Source organism: Papio anubis, chromosome 9, assembly GCF_008728515.1.
Source record: "Papio anubis isolate 15944 chromosome 9, Panubis1.0, whole genome shotgun sequence".
Lineage (NCBI taxonomy): Eukaryota > Metazoa > Chordata > Mammalia > Primates > Cercopithecidae > Papio > Papio anubis.
Window position 1 is genome coordinate 64741641 of NC_044984.1, and position 19621 is coordinate 64761261.

At 41.2% G+C, this 19621-nt stretch overlaps 1 long non-coding RNA gene across 1 annotated transcript in view; it reads left to right on the forward strand.

Moving 5' to 3' along the window:
* Positions 1–1805: 1805 nt before the first annotated feature.
* The window catches only part of LOC116268890, a 61705-nt gene continuing 43889 nt past the window's right edge, over positions 1806–19621 (forward strand). The window contains exon 1 of the long non-coding RNA XR_004176118.1: positions 1806–3223. This is a non-coding gene — a long non-coding RNA (uncharacterized LOC116268890). The remainder of the gene's footprint in view (positions 3224–19621) is intronic.

Below are 19621 nucleotides of genomic sequence, written 5' to 3' on the forward strand. Positions count from 1 at the left end.
TTATGAGCCTGAGAGACAGACATTATCTTGTGAAAGGGTCTGTTGAGGTGTGGTTACATTCACGGTCATCTTTTCTGCAATAGATAATGAGACAGAAGGGAAAGGAAGGGAAGGAAAAAAAAAAAAAAACAGTTCTCCTTGGTGTGTCCTTCTGGTCTTTATGTAGATAGGGGAAAAGTCTCTTACTGTGAGTATTGATTTCTAAGAGCCTTTAATTCAAAATACTCTTCATACCAAATGATCATATTTTGGAGTAAATTTCCCTTTTACTCCTTTATTCCACCTATCTGGAACTTCCTTGCAAGTTTCACCCATTAAAACCTGAGTTGGTGGCTGTGAAGTGAGAAATCAGGTTAGTAGTCAAGTAGCAAGAGATAGGCAAAGGAGGGGGAAAAAAACAAATTGGGATAAGCAGAAAAGAGCAAATTTAAATATATTGTCCCATATCTGCCTGAATCAGTCTCTTAGTCCTGAGAATAGATCAGTTCAGTTAAACAGCTGTGTCCCATTTTAGGAGATGGCATTGCAGATGGGCTAAGCCTCTATATATAATGCAGGCAAACGTCTTTAATAAAAAGGCATTTCTATGGAAACAGAATAAAAACAAAGGTTAATGTTTGGAGTAGTCTATAAACTAAGCTTTCTATAAACTAGCTTTTCTAGTTTATAGACTACCCCAGAGTCTATGAAGCATATTCAGATTATAGTGGCAATCTGACAGATATTCCCTGGATTATAGTTTGAATCAGGTGTTCAAGTCAACTTTCGGAATAGTTCATTCACCGAAAGGCATGAAGGCCATTTATATATAAGTTGTTGTGGTGATTTCTCCTGAAGTTTGTGTCAGGTTGTCTAGCTTCAGTTTGCAGGGCTTCAAGAAAAGAAGATTTAATTTCCAGTGATTTCAAATCAGTAAAAGCGGAGGAAATTTTGAAAACATTAGTTTGGAGACTTGTAGCAAGGAAGGAATTTAGAATTTAGTCCAAGCTGTAGGCAAATAAAATAAAAACTTTAAAACAATGGACAAAGCTAGAACCTAATCAGAGGTGTACTATGACAGAGCAGGAGCATCGCCATCTTGGACAAGCCCCTCATTCTAAAATTCACCTTAATAAAAAACCGCCTAAATCCAAAGGGCATCAGCCTAATGGCTAAGGTCAGCATGACCATAAACCACAAATAACATCTCCAACCAGAAACATTCCAAACTCCTCCTCGACCAGAGACATGCTAGCCCAGAGATAAACCCCCCTCTGGCCTGAAGATGCTAGCCCTGAGATAACCCTGCTCCAGGCTGGAAAGATGTCTGTCCTAAGACGACCTCCCCTCCTCCCAGAAAGATTCCGCCATAAACTTTGCAACACGCATAAACATTCATAAGCCCCCTCACCCTAAAACCAATATATACTCTTAGTCTGTAAGAGAAAGGGCTCCTGACAGAAATGGTCCAGGGGCACCTCTCAGGTTTGATCTAAAGTAAACCTGTCTTTAACTGCCAGCTGTGTTTCATGTTTCTTTCCTCTTTAACTCTTACATACTATAGGGTTTTTTTTTTTTCTTTTTTTTTTTTCAGAGACAGGGTCTTACTCTATTGCCCAGGCTGGAGTGCAATGGTGTGATCATGGCTCACTGTAGTCTCAACTTCCTGGGCACAAGGGATTCTGCCGCCTCTGCCTCCTAAGTGGCTGGAGATGACAGGCACATGCCAGGACACCTGGCTAGTACTTTTTTTATTTTTGTAAAGATGGGGTCTCACTATGTTGCTTAGGCTGGGTCTTGAACTTCTGGCCTCAAGTGATCCTCCCACCTCGACCTCCCAAAATGCTGGGATTACAGGTGTGAGCCACTACACCCAGCTGTAGTTTTCTTTTGAAACATAGTTTTTCTCTCCAGTTCCTCATTTCTACCAAAGGCAAATTACAGTAGGACAAACGTAAGTTTTAGTCTTTTTATGCTTGGCCTGTGCTCCTTCCGGACACACACAGATAATTCAGGATAATCTCTCTTTCTCTGGGCCAGCTGAGTACCAGCCTTAATTTTATCTACAGTATTGGTTCCCCTTTGCAATGTAATCTAAATAGTCACAGGTTCCAAGGGTTAGGATGAGAACATCTTTGGCGGCCCAATATTCTGCCTGCCACATGAGGATACTCATATAATGAGGATAAAAATAGTACCTACTCATAGCACTGTACTGAGGAAAAGTACATTCTAGAGTTCTTACTTATCTTTAAGAATTTAAATATGAGCATGTATTGTTATTAATTACAATCTATATTAGTTTGCTAGGGCTGCCTTAACAAACTACTGCAAAGTGAGTCGCTTAAAACAACAGGAGTGTATTGTCTGTCAGTCCTGGAGGCTAGAAGTCTGAGATCAAGGTGTCATCAGGGTGGTTCCTTCTGAGGGCTCTGAGGGAAGAACCTATTCCATGCCTCTATCCTAGCTTCTGGCAGTTTATTGGCAGTCTTTATGTTCCTTGGCTTGCAGATGCATCACTTGATTTCTGCCTTCATGTTCACATGGTGTTTTCCCTGTGTGCATGTCTGTGTCCAATTTTCCCGTTTTTATAAGAACACCAGACACATTGGATTAGGAGCTCATTCTACTTCAGGGTGACCTCATCTTAATTAGTTACATCTGCAATAATCCTCTTCCCAAATAAGGTCACATTCTGAGGTGCTGTGGGCCAGGACTTTAACATATGAACTTTTGGGATATTTGGCTTAACCCATAACACAATCCAAAGGCTAGGACTAGGACCATAGGATGGAAGGCATAGGTAGAGCATCACCATTTTCAGCTAATTTTTAAATTTTTAGGTAGAGATGTCTGTCTCTCTCCTGCCATCGTGTGAAAAAGGTGCTTGCTTCCCAACTTCGCCTTCCACCATGATTGTTAGAGAGCCAGGTGGGAGAGAGCCCCTGGAGAAACTCCAACCACCTGGCCCACTCAGGTGGAGTTCACACCCTTTGCAGCTGGGAGGAGCCTGGCTCCTCCTCTTCCTGTGTGCAACCTGGGATTCAAATGGCTTGGCAGGAAGCGCTCTAGCGTTTCCCTATTTTTTGACTTTTCACCCAGTAAAACCCTGCTTTACTTCCCTTTAAGTCGTCTGTGAGCCTAAATTTTTGTGGCTGTGGGACGGACAAGAACCCCATCTTTAGCGGAAATAAGAAAAGGTCCAGCAACATTTTTGGCACACACCGTGGGGACTCCAAAAGTGGTGAGTGAAATGTGAAGTCAAAACCTCTCACTGTTGCTTCTAAGCCTTTTCATCCTGGAACTTCTGAAGGTGGGGGAAACCATGTCGCCACCCCACCCCTCCCCCTGCTTCACTCCTGGGCCTTTTCATGGCCTTTTCCTTCCTTTTTTTGGGACCAGCTGGGGAGCAGAAGCTCCCTTCTGCTCTCCCTCACCTCCAGGGGCTGAGACGCGTGGACCAAGGGTCCGGCACAGCTGGTTGGCAGTCCCCACCACACAGAACTGCTGGAGCCTTCCCATTTGCCAGCCAAGGGGTTTTACTCCATCTGACAGTAATTAAGGTTTCTCCTGGTGGAGGAACCACTTGTCAAAGAATAAGAGATTCTTCCCCAGGCATTTTTAAACTGTTTCTTTTCTTTCACCTTCTCTACCCTGTCAACAGTTAACCTTTAACGTTTTTTCCCCCCCATTTACTAGGCCAGGCCCCCAAACTATCACTTTATATTTTTTGTAAACCTTTAATTGTGAAAAAGGATTTGTGGGGCTAGTCTTGGGCTGTGGCCAGTCTGGTGTGTTTTGCATGACTATATGGTTCGTGCTGCAAGCCTCCACCTTGCTTTACATCCTGGGGGCATGGCCAGTAACAGCTTGGCAAGGCTTTGTTTAGCAACCCTGCCTTAGGGGATGAGCCCTTGCTGGTTCCTTATCTGCATGTTTTCTTTTTTCTTTATTTGAGATGGAGTTTCGCTCTTATTGCCCAGTCTGGAGTGCAATGGCTCGATGGCTCACCACAACCTCTGCCTCCTGGGTTCAAGCGATTCTCCTGCCTCAGCCTCCCGAGTAGCTGGGATTACAGGAATGCACCACCAGGCCGGGCTAATTTTGTATTTTTAGTAGAGACGGAGTTTCTCCATGTTGGTCAGGCTGGTCACAAAATCCCAGCCTCAGCTGATCCGCCCGCCTTGGCCTTCCAAAGTGTTGGGATTACAGGTGTGAGCCACCACGCCCCGCCAATCTGCATGTGTTCTTAACCCTGTCTCTTAAAGGACCCTACCTAGCGACTGGGCTTTCTCTTGTCTGTATGTGTTGCCTGTAATGTCTAAAAAGAGCTCTGATGAATTTGGCCTAAAGACAAGCGCTTCCTTTTTTAAAGGGAAGTTAAAAGTTGTGGAGCCTTTCAGTTCATTTAACTTTAATCTTTGAGAAATGAAAACAACCCTAAAGACTGTTGGTAAAATGCAGGTCACATGCAAGGTTTGCTAAGAGTTTTGAGGTTATGAACTGCTTTTTGGGGTTTGAGAACTATTTGACTTGGCGGTTTCACAATTGGTAAGGCCTGGAGACATAGGGACCTAACCATACCCTTAATGAAGAAGGCAAACCTTGGCTATGCTTAGCAAACAATTAATACAACTTACCAATTTTTACCTTAAAATTAAAAATTGCTGGAAGTTAATTGAAACTACTAGAAATAGACTTACAGGCAAGGTGTGTAAGAAAAGTAAAATGCATTTTTTTTTTTTTTTTTTTGTAAAAGATTATGAGAAGGCATGGAAATGTGAACTTTTGCCTAGGGTTAAAGGATTGCTTTGAGTTAATTTAGGAAAAAGCTGAAGGTTCAAATAAGTAGTGGAAGAATTGTGGAAATTAATCTTGCAGAAGAGGTTCTCTGTGAACATATAGACTAAATTCAAAAAGGGGTATTATAAGGTTTGTCTGTAAATTGAGCATTGAAATAAAAGCATAACATGGTTTTCCTAAGGTGCTAATCTGCTCTTTGGCAAAATTTGTAAATCGTTATAAAAGGTTTTTTGCTTCCTTAAAATTTCTATGTCATTTGGCAAAATAAATAGTTTATGGTAATCTGGAACTCTATTTAAGTGCTTTAAATATATTTAACAGGCTTCCCCAAATCAAACTTCAGTTTCAAAATTGTCTTCCCTGGCACCTGGCTTTTTGAATACTTCAGAGGGCCCCTGAAGTGTCCAGAAAAGAGAGGTAAACAGGATTATTTGACATGTTTAGGTACATGGGATTGCCAAAATGATGTTCAATCTGCTTTAGGTTATATCTTGGTAAATAATGCTAATATATGTTCTAAAATTGTATGGGATTTTTAAAATTCTAGTGTCTTGAGTGTATGCTATCAATTATAATTAAGGTTGTTATGTTATTGTACATCACAGAGATAACCAAACTTCTTTGTCATTTGTGTTTCTCACTACTCTGGACATTTTGCTATTCACAGACAGTTGTTGTCTTGTTTTAATCATTTTCAAAAGGCAGCTTATAATATGCTGTAGGACTTTGACAGGTGCTGTCAAATACAGGCTTCTGATAACTGTATATTGTGACATTGGAATACAGGAAAATGTACAGGACTCATGAAGAGCTGAAATGCTCACAAATATCAAGCAAAACAAGAGTTAACTAAATGGACTGAACTCAGGAACCTGAAACAACTTTTTTGCTTTGCTTGGAATATTGTTAACCCATGTTTTGCAGAGTCAAGGAAACTTGAACTATTTAAAACCTTTAATAATTGTATAAGGTATACTCCTGTGAACACAATTTGAAGCATGTTTGTCTTCCTCTAGAATTTGGAAACTATCTGTGAGTATTATGGCAATATAGTTATTTGCATCAGTGCAATAAAAATCCATTTTTCTTTTGCCACAGTATACAATTAGAGAAAGTAGTTATTTTACCAAGGCTTTGACTGGAAGGGTACGCTTCCCTTTAAGGGGTCAAGCTCGACTTGCAGAGCCAATAAAAGCCCCATGGAAAAACTGGACTCATACCTGTGTCTACACAGTCCCGGTGCAGGGTTCCTGACCTGTGTGTGTGTGGTCAGTAAAGAATGTCGCTTTTAACAGGTCTAGGAGTTCCGAGTTTATCTTCGGACCTTAAGAGGAAAGGATCACTCAACTCACAGGTGTTTGAGAATACAAACCCATGGTTGGGCTCAACTTTAAAAGGTCTTATATGAGATTTTTTGTGGAATAAGCTTCCATCAAAGCCAATCCAAAAGGCTTATGTAGAAATAGTTATTCTTGCTGCACTTTATGCAAATAATCAGGCCAAGTATAAGACTGAAGTATTTTGCAAACCACTCAGTGCTATTATAATTTTTTTATAACAAACATGAGGACTGGAGAGGGAGAAATCATGTTTCAAAACTTATCACGTATTTATCATTAAATTCTAAACTCACTAGTTGTTTTAAAGTTTTCACCTACATTTTAGATTAACCCTCCTTGTTCCTGTGAACCAATTAGCAATCTCTGGCTGCTGCTCAGAAAGAACAAAAGGGATGGGTAATGTAAAAATCTGGATCAATATTCTAGTTCTGAGCAATTATCCTGCAAATCCTGCAAGGCAGTGGGAATAAACAGGATGCTCATCACTCAGAAGTTCCCTTTTGGGAAAGTAAAACCAAGGGAACTAACGAAAGTCAAGCATCATGTACCCAAATTCTAGCAAGCATAACTATAGCTACAAGGGAACTATCTGAGTGGGTCACAAGACATCCTTTCCTCTCCCTTGTTGGAAGAGGACTGAGTTCCACGGCTTCACCTTAGCATTTGGCTTAAGATAAGGAGTCCGTGCAACCCCCCTGAGATACATTTTTGTCCCAGACTCAATTCTAAGCTTCAGGTCAAAGCCCTAGAAAGAAAACTGGATCTAAGGGATCCGCAGGCAGACAGCAACAGAGGTTAAAAGGCACAGCGCAAGTAAGCGTGGCTGATTCCTGCTGATTAAGCCAACCCCAAGCTTCCTGTTGCATGGATAAAGGCCACATTAGTATCCATGGCATAAATGAGGTCTAGGGAACTCCAGGGCTACTGACAGTAGGTGGGAAAGAGACATAAGTGAGAGTGGATAATTCCTATTCTCTAGCCCCCACCCTGCTTCATGGGTATAAGCCACTTTGGCACTCATGGTGGTGTCTGTCAAGGTCGCCGGGACTTGGGGATGCAAGGATGGAAGACAGAAAGAGGATGCTTTTCCCTCTCTCTCTTACTTATTCTGGATATCTGCTAGGTAGAGAAGAGAACCAGGTATGCCTGCTCCCCTCTTTCTAGGTGGGTAGCCATTCTCCTTCGGTCTGTACCGCTTTCAGATGCATCCTGAACCCTTGAGACTTCTTTAAAAAATGCCTTCCTTTTCCTTTCTTCCTCTCGGTTCTCTCTTCGCTGATGAGAAATTTTGTCTCTGTACTATGGGACGCTTCCCTCAGATGCACCCTCCAAACTGAAAAGAGTTAATTTCCCAAACCTTAAACTGGTTGGCTTAGGACTGAGCTTAGGGGAAAGGAACCCAGAAGCCCAACATGCTGGCAAAAGAGTAAATTTTTTTTCATGTCAGGCTTTTGGCCTCCCTTTCCCTGTGCAAACTGGTAAAAGGCCCCAGAATTTTGGAGCTGTCCTTACCCCTCCCCTTGTTTTGATAGATGTTTTTAATAACCCAGTTTGTCTGTTCTTGCCTCCAGGCCATCAAACTCCAAATGATCATGCAACTGGAGCCTCCAACAATAACCCCTTTTGCCAGGAACCCTTGGATAGGCCTCTGAGGGAACTCTGACTGCCGTTTCCCCAAAACATTGCCCCCTGTCAGCAGGAAGCAGTTAAGATTGGTCTTCGCCCTTATACTTAATCTATTGGCAGTTAGATGTACTTCTTATAGAAGGGGTAATGAGACAGTCAGGTGGGAGGAAGTCCCTGAAGAAACTCTAACCAGCTTGCCCACTGAGGTGGAGCCTCAGGAAGTTCAGGCTGTCTGCAGCGAGGAGGAGCCTGGCCCCTCCTCTTCCTGTGTGGAACCTGGGATTGGAAAGGTGAGTGGAAAGCCCTCTAGCAGAGGGACTCTGGCCTTGCAAGAGTCCCTGTTTCCTCCCTTTTTTTCTTCTTTTCACCCAATAAAACCCTGCTTTACTCACCCTTTAAATCATCCGCGAGCCTAAATTTTTGTGGCTGTGGGATGGACAAGAACCTCATCTTTAGCTGAACTAAGGAAAAGTCCTGCAACAACTGTTAGCTTCTTGAGGCCTCCCAGTCATGGTTTCTGTTAAGCCTGTGGAACTCTGAGTCAATTAAACCTCTTTTCTTCATAAACTACTCAGTCTCAGGTAGTTCTTTATAGTAGTGTGAAAATGAATTAATACAAGATCCTTATAGATTCCGGATATTAAATCTTTGTAGGATACATAGTTTGCAAATATTTTCTCCCATTCTATAGGTTGTCTGTTTACTCTGTTGATAGTTTCTTTTGCTATGCAGAAGCTCTGTAGTTTAATATGATCCCACTTGTCAGTTTTTGTAGCAGTTGCTTTTGAGGACTCAGTCATAAATTCTTTCCCAAGGCCAGTGTACAGAATGGTATTTCCTAGGTCTTCTTCCAGGATTCTTATGGTTTGAGGTCTTACATTTAAATCTTTAATTCATCTTGAGTTAATTGATATATATGGTGAAAGGTATGAATCCAGCTTCATTCTTCTGCATATGGTTAGCTAGCTATCCCAGTGCCATTTATTAAATAGTGAGTCCTTTCTCCATTGTTTGTTTTTATTGACTTTGTCAAAGATCAGATGGCTTTAGGCATGCAGCTTTATTTCTGGGTTCTCTGTTCTGTTCCATTAATCTATCTGTTTGTTTTTGTACCAGTACTCTGCTGTTTTGGTTACTGTAGTCTTATCGTTTGAAATTGGGTAATGTGATGCCTGTGGCTTTGTTCTTTTTGCTTAGGATTGCTTTGGCAATTTGGGCTCTTTTTTTTTTGGTTCCATATGAAATTTAGAATAGTTTTTTTCCTCATTCTGTGAAAAATAATGTTGGTAATTTGATAGGAATTATGTTGAATCCAAAGATAACTTTGGCCAGTAGAGCCACTTTAGTGATACTAACTTTTCCAGTCCATGAGCGTGGTGTTTCCATTTGTTTGTGTCATCTGTGATTTCTTTCAGCAGTGTTTTGTCATTTTCCTTGTAGAGATCTTTCACCTCCTTGGTTAGATGTATTCCTAGATAATATTTTTGGTGGCTATTGTAAATGGGATTGCATTCTTGATTTGGCTCTCAGCTTGAACGTTATTGGTGTATAGAAATGCTAGTGATTTTTGTACGTTGATTTTGTGTCCTGAAATGTTACTAATTTTTCAGTTCCAGGAGGCTTTTGGTGATGTTTATTGGGTTTTCTAGGTATAGAATTATATAGTCTGAAGAGAGATAGTTCAACTTCCTCTCTTCCTTTTTGCATGGCTTTTATTTCTTTCTCTTGCCTGTTTGCTTAGCCTGGGACTTCCGGTACTACGTTGAATAGGAGTGGCAAGAGTGGACATCCTTGTCTTGTTCAGTTTCCAAGGGGAATGCTTCCTGATTCTTCTTTTTCAGTATGATGTTTGCTATGGGTTTGTCACAGATGTCTCTTATTATTTTGAGGCATGCTCCTTCAACTCCTAGTTTGTTAAGGATTTTTAACATAAAGAGATGTGGGATTTTATTGAAGGAATTTTCTGCATCTATTGATATGATCGTATGACTTTTGTTTTTAATTCTATTTATGTGGTGAATCACATTTATTGATTTGCATGTGTTGAACCAATCTTGCATCCCAGGAATGAAGCCTACTTGATCATGGTGGATAAACTTTTTGATGTGCTGCTGGATTTGATTTCTAATATTTTGTTAAGGAGTTTTGCATCTATGTTCATAAGGGATATTGGCCTGAAGTTTTCTTTTTTCATTGTGTCTCTGCCAGGTTTTGGTATCTGAGTGATGCTGGCTTCATAAAATGAGTTAGGGAGGAGTCCTTCTTCCTCAATTTTTTGGAATAGTTGCAGTAGGATTGTTGCCAGCTCTTCTTTGCATGTCTGGTAGAATTTGGTTGTGAATCCATCTGGTCTAGGACCTTTTTAGCTGGTAGGGTTTTTTAAATTACTGATTCAATTTCGTAACTCAATATTGGTCTGTTCAGGGTTTCAATTTTTTACTGATTTAATCTTGTGAGGTTTTGTGTTTCCCAGAATTTATCCATTTTCTAATTTGGGTGCAGAGAGGTGCTCATAATATTCTCTGAGGATCTTTTGTATTTCTGTGGTATTGGTTGTAATGTCCTCTTTGTCATTTCTGATTATGCTTATTTGGAACTTCTCTCTTTTTCTTTGTTTATCTAGCTAGTGGTCTATCACTCTTGTTTATCCTTTTGAAAAACCAATTTTTGGTTTTGTTGATTATTTTATGGATTTTGGGGTCTCAGTTTTATTCAGTTCTCCTCTGATTTTAGTTAGTTATTTTATTCTGCTAGCTTTGGGGTTAGTGATATGGTTTGGCTCTGTGTCCCCATCCAAATCTCATGTCAAACTAATTCTCACTGTTGGGGGAGGAAACTGGTGGAAGGTGATTGGATCATGGGGGCAGATTTCCCCATAGCTGTTCTTGTGACAGTGAGTGTGTTCTCATGTGATCCGGTTGTTTAAAAGTGTGTAGCACTTCCCCTTTTACTCTCCCTCTCTTGCCACCATGTGAAGATATGTTTGCTTTTCCTTTGCCCTTCTGCCATGATTGTAAGTTTCCTGAGGGCTCCCTAAGCCATTTCTCCTGTATGGCCTGTGGAACTGTGAGTCAATTAAGCCTCTTTTCTTTATAAATTACCCAGTCTCAGGTAGTTCTTAGCAATGTGAGAACAGACTAATACAGTTAGTTTGTTCTTGTTTTTCTATTTCTTCTAGATGTGATGTTAGATCATTAGTGATATGGTTTGGTTGTGTCCCTACCCAAACCTCATCTTGAATTCCCACGTTGTGAAAGGGACCTGGTGGGAGGTAATTGAATCATGGGGGCTGGTCTTTCCCGTGCTGATCTCATGATAGTGAATACGTCTCACAAGAGCTGATGGTTTCAAAAATGGGAGTTTCCCTACACAAGCTCTCTCTTTGTCTGCCGCCATTCATGTAAGACGTGACGTGCTCCTCCTTGCCTTCCGCCATGATTGTGGGGTCTTCACACCTAGATGGAACTGTAAGCCCAATAAACCTCTTTCTTTTGTAAATTGCCCAGTCTTGGGTATGTCTTTATCAGCAGCGTGATAAAAGACTAATAGTTTGGGATCTTTGTAACTTTTTGAGGTGGGCATTCATTGCATAAACTTTCCTCTTACTACTATTTTTCCTACATCCCAGATTGATTGCTTTTAAAAAGTGTGAACTTTTTTCCCCTGATACATAGTTATCTATTTAATAAGATTAAATCTTTATCAAATAATTTCATGAAATAACTTTAAATATTTTGGTTCATTATTTTTTATATATATTTTTTTGAGACGGAGTCTTGCTCTGTCGCCCGGGCTGGAGTGCAGTGGCCGGGTCTCAGCTCACTGCAAGCTCCGCCTCCCAGGTTTACGCCATTCTCCTGCCTCAGCCTCCCATGTAGCTGGGACTACAGGCGCCCGCCACCTCACCCAGCTAGTTTTTTGTATTTTTTTAGTAGAGACGGGTTTTCACCGTGTTAGCCAGGATGGTCTCGATCTCCTGACCTCATGATCCGCCCGTCTCAGCCTCCCAAAGTGCTGGGATTACAGGCTTGAGCCACCGCGCCTGGCCTTGGTTCATTATTTTTAATAACACCAGGGTATATTAGAAATCTACTGATTTAGAAACTGTGAATGGGGCCCAACCATTTTTGTTTTAATAGTAAGCCCTCCAGGTAATTCTGATGCACATTAAAGTTTTATAACTACTAGTATAGAATCTGAGCACACTTGCTCTGAAGCCAGATTGCCTAGCTCTGAATTCTGGCTTTGCCGTTTATTGCCAGTGACCTCTGTAAGTCTTAGTTTCATGTCTCATAGGGTTTGTGTAAGGATTAGTCCATTAAAATGTATATAAAGGCAATGAGTGATGCTGGATACTTTGTTGAAATATTTCCATTAGTATTATGTATTATTGTATTATTATAACTATTATATATGGAATCAATCCAAATTTGTTTCAGTGGTGCCTTGAAAACCCTATTCTCAAGCAGCTCACGGTCTAGCAGGGAAAACAGAACAAATAATTTCAATGTAATGTGCCATGGGCATGAGAAATGTCCGGTAGGTACAGACATAATGCCAGGGAGAGGGAAGTTTATGGAGATAAGGTAGGGAACAGGTCAGCAGCAGGTCTCAGAGGCAAAGAGAGGGTCCTGTCTTTTTTTTAATTAAATCTTTTTTTTTTAGTCTTCTGGTATGGTGGAAAATAAATTTTGAAGTAAAAAAGGCATCTAATCAGTGTTACAAAAATTGTGTAATTTACAAAATTTCTTTATAATGCATTATCAGTAGATTGATTTAATTATGCAACTGAGTTTAAAGTTATGTAGAGCGTGTCTTCATTTCCCATTACTGTCTGCATCTTTGTGACTCTACATTTAACTTTATTTGTAGATAAATTGAAGGGCTATATTCACAGCCCTTTGTGAGGGTGAGGGCTGGGCTAATAACCTTCCCTTTTCCCACCGTGACCTGTCACCCCCAGGATGGGTCTTTGGTGTTACAGTAGAGATGAAAACCATTTTAGGGGAGAAAGTGGAATATACAGGAGCAAAAATATAAAAAACAGCAATGTGCATTCTGGAGGTCACAAGTGATTTAAGTCAATGAAGCATAAATTGCAAGGAGAGGAGTGGTTACTGCTAAAGTTGGGGAGAAAAGTACAGGCCAAGTCATGACAGGCCTCACATGCTCATCAAGGAGCCTGGGTTTTGTAAATAATTGGGTGTCACTGGTCAATTTCTGAAGCATCATGGTCAGTTTTATATTTTAGATAAATCATTCTGGTGAAAGTGTGGAAGGTGAATGGAAGTGCCAGGGAGAGATACAGAGACCACAAATAGGACTTCTGGGTTTAGGGGATATTATAGGACCTGAGCTCAGACAGGACAATGATACGGAGAAGGGTAGGCTATCTAGAAGATTAATAGAAACGGTGGCATGTAAAGGCTTCCTGTTCAGAAGGTGTTAAGTAGGAAGACAACTGGTCCTTGAGACTTGTCCAAAATCACACAGCTTTTGACTGGGTCTAGAATCTACCACTCTACCTTCAATCCTGTGCTTTTCTCCTTGTGCTATACTGCCTATCAGAGTACTTGCACAGCCTTGAGTGCTGGGACCCTGAGAAGCTGCTCACAGAAGACCAGTCCAGGGAAATACCAATGGAGCTGGGAAGGCTACCTAGTATGTTGCCAGTGATTCCCTTGTTGAGTTCTCCTCATTACTCCATTTGGATGTGCCATGTATCTTTTGCTGGACCTCTGACTCATGTATCAGTGTTCTCTTAAATGGAAGTGAGGAGTGAGCATTTCATCCCACCTTCCTTGCTCATTGCTGGGTTTGAGGGATAGAGTGGCAATGGCACCTTTGAGATCCTGGGCTTCCCATCCTTATTCTCGCTGGGTAATGCTTAATTTCTTGTCTTGCATATTCTGAACAATGTTGTAGAAACCTGTTTCTGTCTCCTCTCCTTTTCTCCAATGGCTCAGCAGTCATTTTGGCCTGACTTTTATACACTGAAGTTATTAGAATTAGAATCTCTTGAGTTGGGAGCTAAATTTTTTTTTTGAGACTGAGTCTCGCCGCACTCCAGGCTGGAGCCAGCAGGCACGATCTTGCTCACTGCAAGCTCCGCCTCCTGGGTTCACGCCATTCTCCTGCCTCAGCCTCCCGGTAGCTGGGACCACAGGCGCCGGGCCACCACGCCCGGGCTAATTTTTGTGTTTTTAGTAGAGATGAGGTTTCACTGTGTTAGCCAGATGGTCTTGACTGGACCTCTTGATCCACCCACCTCGCCTCCCCAAAGCGCTGATCATTGCATGGAGCCACCACGCCCGGCCGGGAGCTAAATGTTAGGGCCTATTTCTTCCACCTTATTTGTGGAGTGCTTCTTTTCTTTGTCTCCCATTCTGAGATAACATGCTAGTTCTACATGGGATAATCACTGTCCCTTTGCTCTAATAATTTATTAGCATTCTGAGAATTGTCTAGCAGCATATTCCTGGGCCCCAGAGGGAACATAATGAGATTGAATTTAGAGTAGGTGACTATGCTATCAAATTTAGTCTAAAATGCTGAGAAGGGATGTCAACATCAGGGCTAATGGACACATGAGCTTTTTCTTAGCCAGAGTTGGATAGAATGGAAGGAAGTGATTTGCAGCACATATGAATCTGAAAAACTAAATTGAAAGCTGGAAGCCTAAAATTAAATTGAATTTACACTGTAGCACTTAAGCACTTAATGTGTCTTTTCTCTACCCCATGAAACACAAGGAAGTGGTTAAGAACATAGGTTCTAGAATTATATTGTCCATATTCAAAGTAAGCCTCTGGCATTTGGTAGCAATGTGACAGAGAAAAAAGAAAACTGCCCAGAGCACTCTGAAATATGTGAGGTATGCAAAATTTATCAGGCACAGAGAGACATGAGTATGAGGCTTCAGTCATGCACCCAGCACCCATGCCCAGGGGCAATTGTTTAAAGACATTTTGTTCTTCTTTTCTTCCCTGTAGTTTCCTGACTAGCAAACTCACCCATTATTTTCATGTTCCTGAGATTTTTGACACAAAGGAGAATGTATAGCCTATCAATAGCTTGTTACTTTAATGTACATTTATTACCAAAATGCCAGGGGTTTGATCTAGACCAAACCTGCCGCTCACTGCACAGAATGCTAATCACTGAGATGAGTATCGCCAGGGAAGAAGGCTTTAATTGTGTGCTATAGCTGCAGAGAATGAGAGATAAAGTCTCAAATCCATCTTCCTGACTGATTAAAATTGGGGAGTTTATATAGTGTGGAAGGCAGGCAAACAGGAATTAGGGAGGGGTAAGGAAATATTCATGATGGATGAGGTGTCTGGCATCTCATTGTTTGGATGTGATATGATGAATTTCAGTTCCTTACTTGAGGTTCAGTTTCCTGAAAAAGAAACTCATATGGGACAAATACAAGTTTCAAGTTTTAAGACCAGGTAGGGTCAATTTTTATGTGTTTTTTTAAAAAAAACAACATAAATATTTGTTTTGTGGGAAAAATGTGCCAGTTTCAAATTCCTGGCAAACAACTTGGAAACTGTCTCTTTTTCTCCTTCAAAAACCCACTTGTAACTGCTGTAAAATCAGAGCATATATTAAGGGCAAGCTTGAATCTATCCTCCTGGATTACAGTTCTTGAACTTGGCTCAAGGAAACTCTCAACTTATATTAATTTTGCCTCAGCATTTTCCTTTCTGTCAACATTATTTGGAGGAAATTGACAGGACTCACAATGACCTCCTCCTTACCACCTGGTGTTCCCTCTGAGACTCAGCACTCAGTATCAGCATGAACCTAATGTGTTCCTCTAGCTCCAGAGGTTTGACTGGATGCAAAAAGGTGAGTGCTCCCAAATCCAGACCTTCCTTTTATATTTAGTTGAGGTCTAGATTTTATTTAGGTGGGTTTTCAAACCATCTCTTTCCTTTAGGAGTGAGGGCTTCAGTCTTTGTCTTTGGACAGGAGATTCAGGTAACGATCTCTGCAGAGAACTGCCTTCTCTGCCTCTGCCTCAGGACAAGAGGTTTGGGGTCACAATTAGACAAGGAGGTCTGCAGAGGACTTCTACTTTCTCTGCCTCTGACTTATAAAAGATTTGGGTTATAGTATAGGCAGTCTGGCACCAGTGATTTTACTTCTTTTGGTCTAAAATTACAAAGCATGCTTTTAAAATTGCAGCTGCTTTATATTGTTTGTAATTCAGACTTTATATTTTCATTTTTGACCAATTTCTGCTAGTTTCAGACCAAAAGGTACATGAGGGTGGGTTCTGTTGCCATTAAGAGAAAAGGCAATTGTTCCCTCTGACCCATTTGGGTGCTGCAGGTGACTAGAGACTTTGCAGAGGTGTTGGGACATTGCCCCGGATGTGAAAGTGGCCTCATAAGGCATTCCCCAGCAGCAGAACATTTTAGGGACTCTTGCTCAATCTAAAGGGTATAAATAAGGAACTGGTCACTTCTACACCTTGAGCATCCTACTAACACCTGGCAGTTAGAGGTGGTCCAAGACATACAAGAGAGAGACTTATGACAGTTGGGTGACCCCTTGTGTAGTGACACTCATAAGCAGCATTCTTTGACTCAGAACACATTTCTGCCCTTGGTCACTTTTCAAAAGTTCCTAAATAATGAGAAATCAAGCTTCAAAAATCTGAACACTTTTTAAAAGACAGTCTTCTTTAGAAACATCAGCTGGTTTTATGTACAAAACTCATGGGTGTCCTCTTGTAAATGTCTAGGAAAATGAACCCACATAACCCGGGATAGTCGTAAGTAGCAGTGGTTAAATGGATTTTTTTTTTTTTTTTTTTTTTTTGAGACAGAATCTCACTCTGTCACCCAGGCTGGAGTGCAGTGGTGTGATCTCAGCTCACTGCAAGCTCCGCTTCCCGGGTTCACACCATTCTCCTGCCTCAGCCTCCAAAGTAGCTGGGACTACAGGCACCCACCACCACGCCCGGCTGATTTTTTGTATTTTTAATAGAGACGGGGTTTCACCGTGGTCTCAATCTCCTGACCTTGTGATCCACCTGCCTCAGCCTCCCAAAGTGCTGGGATTACAGGCGTGAGCCACCGCGCCCGGCCATAGGTGTTCTTTTGAAATGCCTAAAATGTTTCGTTTGTGCACATAATTGGAAAACTTGGTCTTAGAACCAGACAAATTAAATAGAAGACCTATTTTCTGTTTGTCTTCGCTGAAGTCTGATAAAAAGAGATTTGAAAAGCTTTTTTTTAAAAAAAAGAGCTCTATGGTCAGAAATCACCTTAATCAAAAGCTGATATTCATGCTCTAATGAAAAAAAAAAAAAAAGACTTTTTGCTTTTTCTCTTTTAGATCTTGTTTCTGGGAATGTTTTTCAGCCAAGTGAAGCCTCTTTTTAAATATGTTTGGTCCCTCTATTTGCTTCCTTTCCTGTTGGCATGATTTTGCTTAGAAAAATGTGAAACTTTACTAGACTTTGAGAAAGCTTAAAATCGCCCCAAATTGGTTCCTCTAAAACTTGATCTTCCATTTCTTTTTCGTTTTGTTTGTTTTGTTTTTGTTTTTTTTTTTTCATAGTCTTGCTCTGTCACGAGGCTGAAATGCAGTGGCACGATCTCGGCTCACTGCAACCTCTGCCTCCGGGTTCAAGTGATTCTCCTGCCTTATCCTCCCAAGTAGTTGGGACTACAGGTGCACACCTTCATGCCCAGCTAATTTTTGTATTTTTGGTAGAGATGGGGTTTCACCACGTTGGCCAGGATGATCTCGATCTCTTGACCTCGTGATCTGCCTGCCTTGGCCTCCCAAAGATCTTCCATTTCTTTCCACTTGGCTTCTCCTTTTCCTTGCCGTCTTCAGTACTACATAGGAGGTTTCTAGGAACCCCAAGATCTCTTGAGGAACACACACAAAAAGCACCCTAACCCCTTTTGGGGGGTCTTCTGTCTCTCTCAAAGAGGCTCGAGTCATGGGCAATTCTGTTAAAGTGAGGGCATTAGGAAAAAAAAAGTCATGGGCAGGCTTCTCTCAGATCTACAGTCCTGCTCTCTTTTGCATTGATTTCCTAATCTCTTTGGCTTTTGTGTTTCCAGGGTTTGCTTTGTACTTTGAGAAGGAGCTTGACCTTTGAGTGCAATGGCTGGCAAGTCACTAGTGAGATTTACAGTTTTGAAAGTGGCCTTTTACAGTAGGTAGCTACTCATGCATGAGCAAGGCAGGAGAGGGATTCCCACCACCAGGAATGTCAGGTGACTATCAGGTGGTGGTCAGGAAGTTGCTAACTGTCTCTCGAAAATAATAATTGGTCATAGCCAACACCAGGGAAAGGCAGTCTCCCAACAGATAGAAAATACCTGAAACTGGTGATCAGCAGCTTCCTGATAAAATCTCAGTAGCAGGGCAAGTGGGCTGAAGCATGTGCATTAAGAGGCAAAATGGCATAATTTAACTGGTACGTGACCTCTCAGGGACATCTGAGCAGTAAGGGAAGAACACTTCAAGTGAGCACGCATATAACTCCAGTAAACACACTGTTCATGCTCCCCTCCCAAGTGCTAGCAGGCCACTGTGCATGTGGACAGCCACTCCAAGAGAAGAATCAGGGTACAAAGTAATGCAAGACCCTCGAAGTAGGCCAACAAATAAAACCCCATGTCAAAAGATCCAACAGCACACTTGATCTCTCAAGTCACCTCCCTGGCCCTCTTCCAACTATACTTCCTTTCTTTCCTGCTCGAAAGCTTGTTAATAAACTTTAACTCCTGCTCTAAAACTTGCCTCGGTTTCATCTTCTGCATCATGCCTCTCAGTCAAATTCTTCTGAGGAGGCAGGAATTGAGGTTGTTGCAGACCCATATGGCTTTACTGCTGCTAACAGGCCAACTGTGGTTGCAATGGGTGGTTATTACTGCAGAAGGCTATTTATTTGTACTTTTAGATAAGAAAAGTAGTTTGAACAATTCGAGGCTGTGGAAACATTTGCCAAAGAGGTAAGACTCTTATAGGGGTTGAGCTAATTACAGAGTGGACTGGCTGGTATTGGATTTCTCACCAGCCTTGGGGGAATACCGTTGTAGTGAGGAGCACTGGAGAAGTGTTGCGTGGGCAATTCTCATGGCATTTTCCTATTTTGGGGACCCAGAATCCAATGTAAATGTGAGATCCTTAATTTTTAAAGATCTAGATGCTCTGCCTTCCGATTGTGTCTGCTTTTCGTATATTTAGATATTAAGCTCTAAAAATTGCAAATGCTTTTTTTTGCACTGTTCATTAAATGGCTCCACCCTAAAGCCAGTGATCCAATCAAGAAACAAGCTAAGCTGAAAAAACCAACTATCAAACTAAATCAGTCTGCAAAATACAACTTTCTACACTGGGATAGCTGGCAAGCTATATGCAGAAGAATGAAACTGGACCACTACATTTCACCATGTACAAAAATTAACTCAAGATGAATTAAAGATTTAAATGTAATACCCTCAAACTATAAGAATCCTAGAAGAAAACCTAGGAAATACCATTCTGTATGTTGGCCTTGGGAAATAATTTATGACTGAGTCCTCCAAAGCAGTTGCAACGAAAACAAAAATTGACAGGTGGGAGCTAATTAAACTAAAGAGCTTCTGCATAGCAAAAGGTACTATCAACAGAGTAAACAGACAACCTACAGAATGGGAGAAACTATTTGCAAACTATGCATTCTACAAAGATTTACTATCCATAATCTATAAGAAACAAACAAACAAGCAAATAAGTCTATTAAAAAGTGAGCAAGAGATATGAACAGACACTTCTCAAAAGATGACATACAAGCAGCCAAGAAATATATGAAAAAATGCTCCACATCACTAATCATCCGAGAAATATAAATC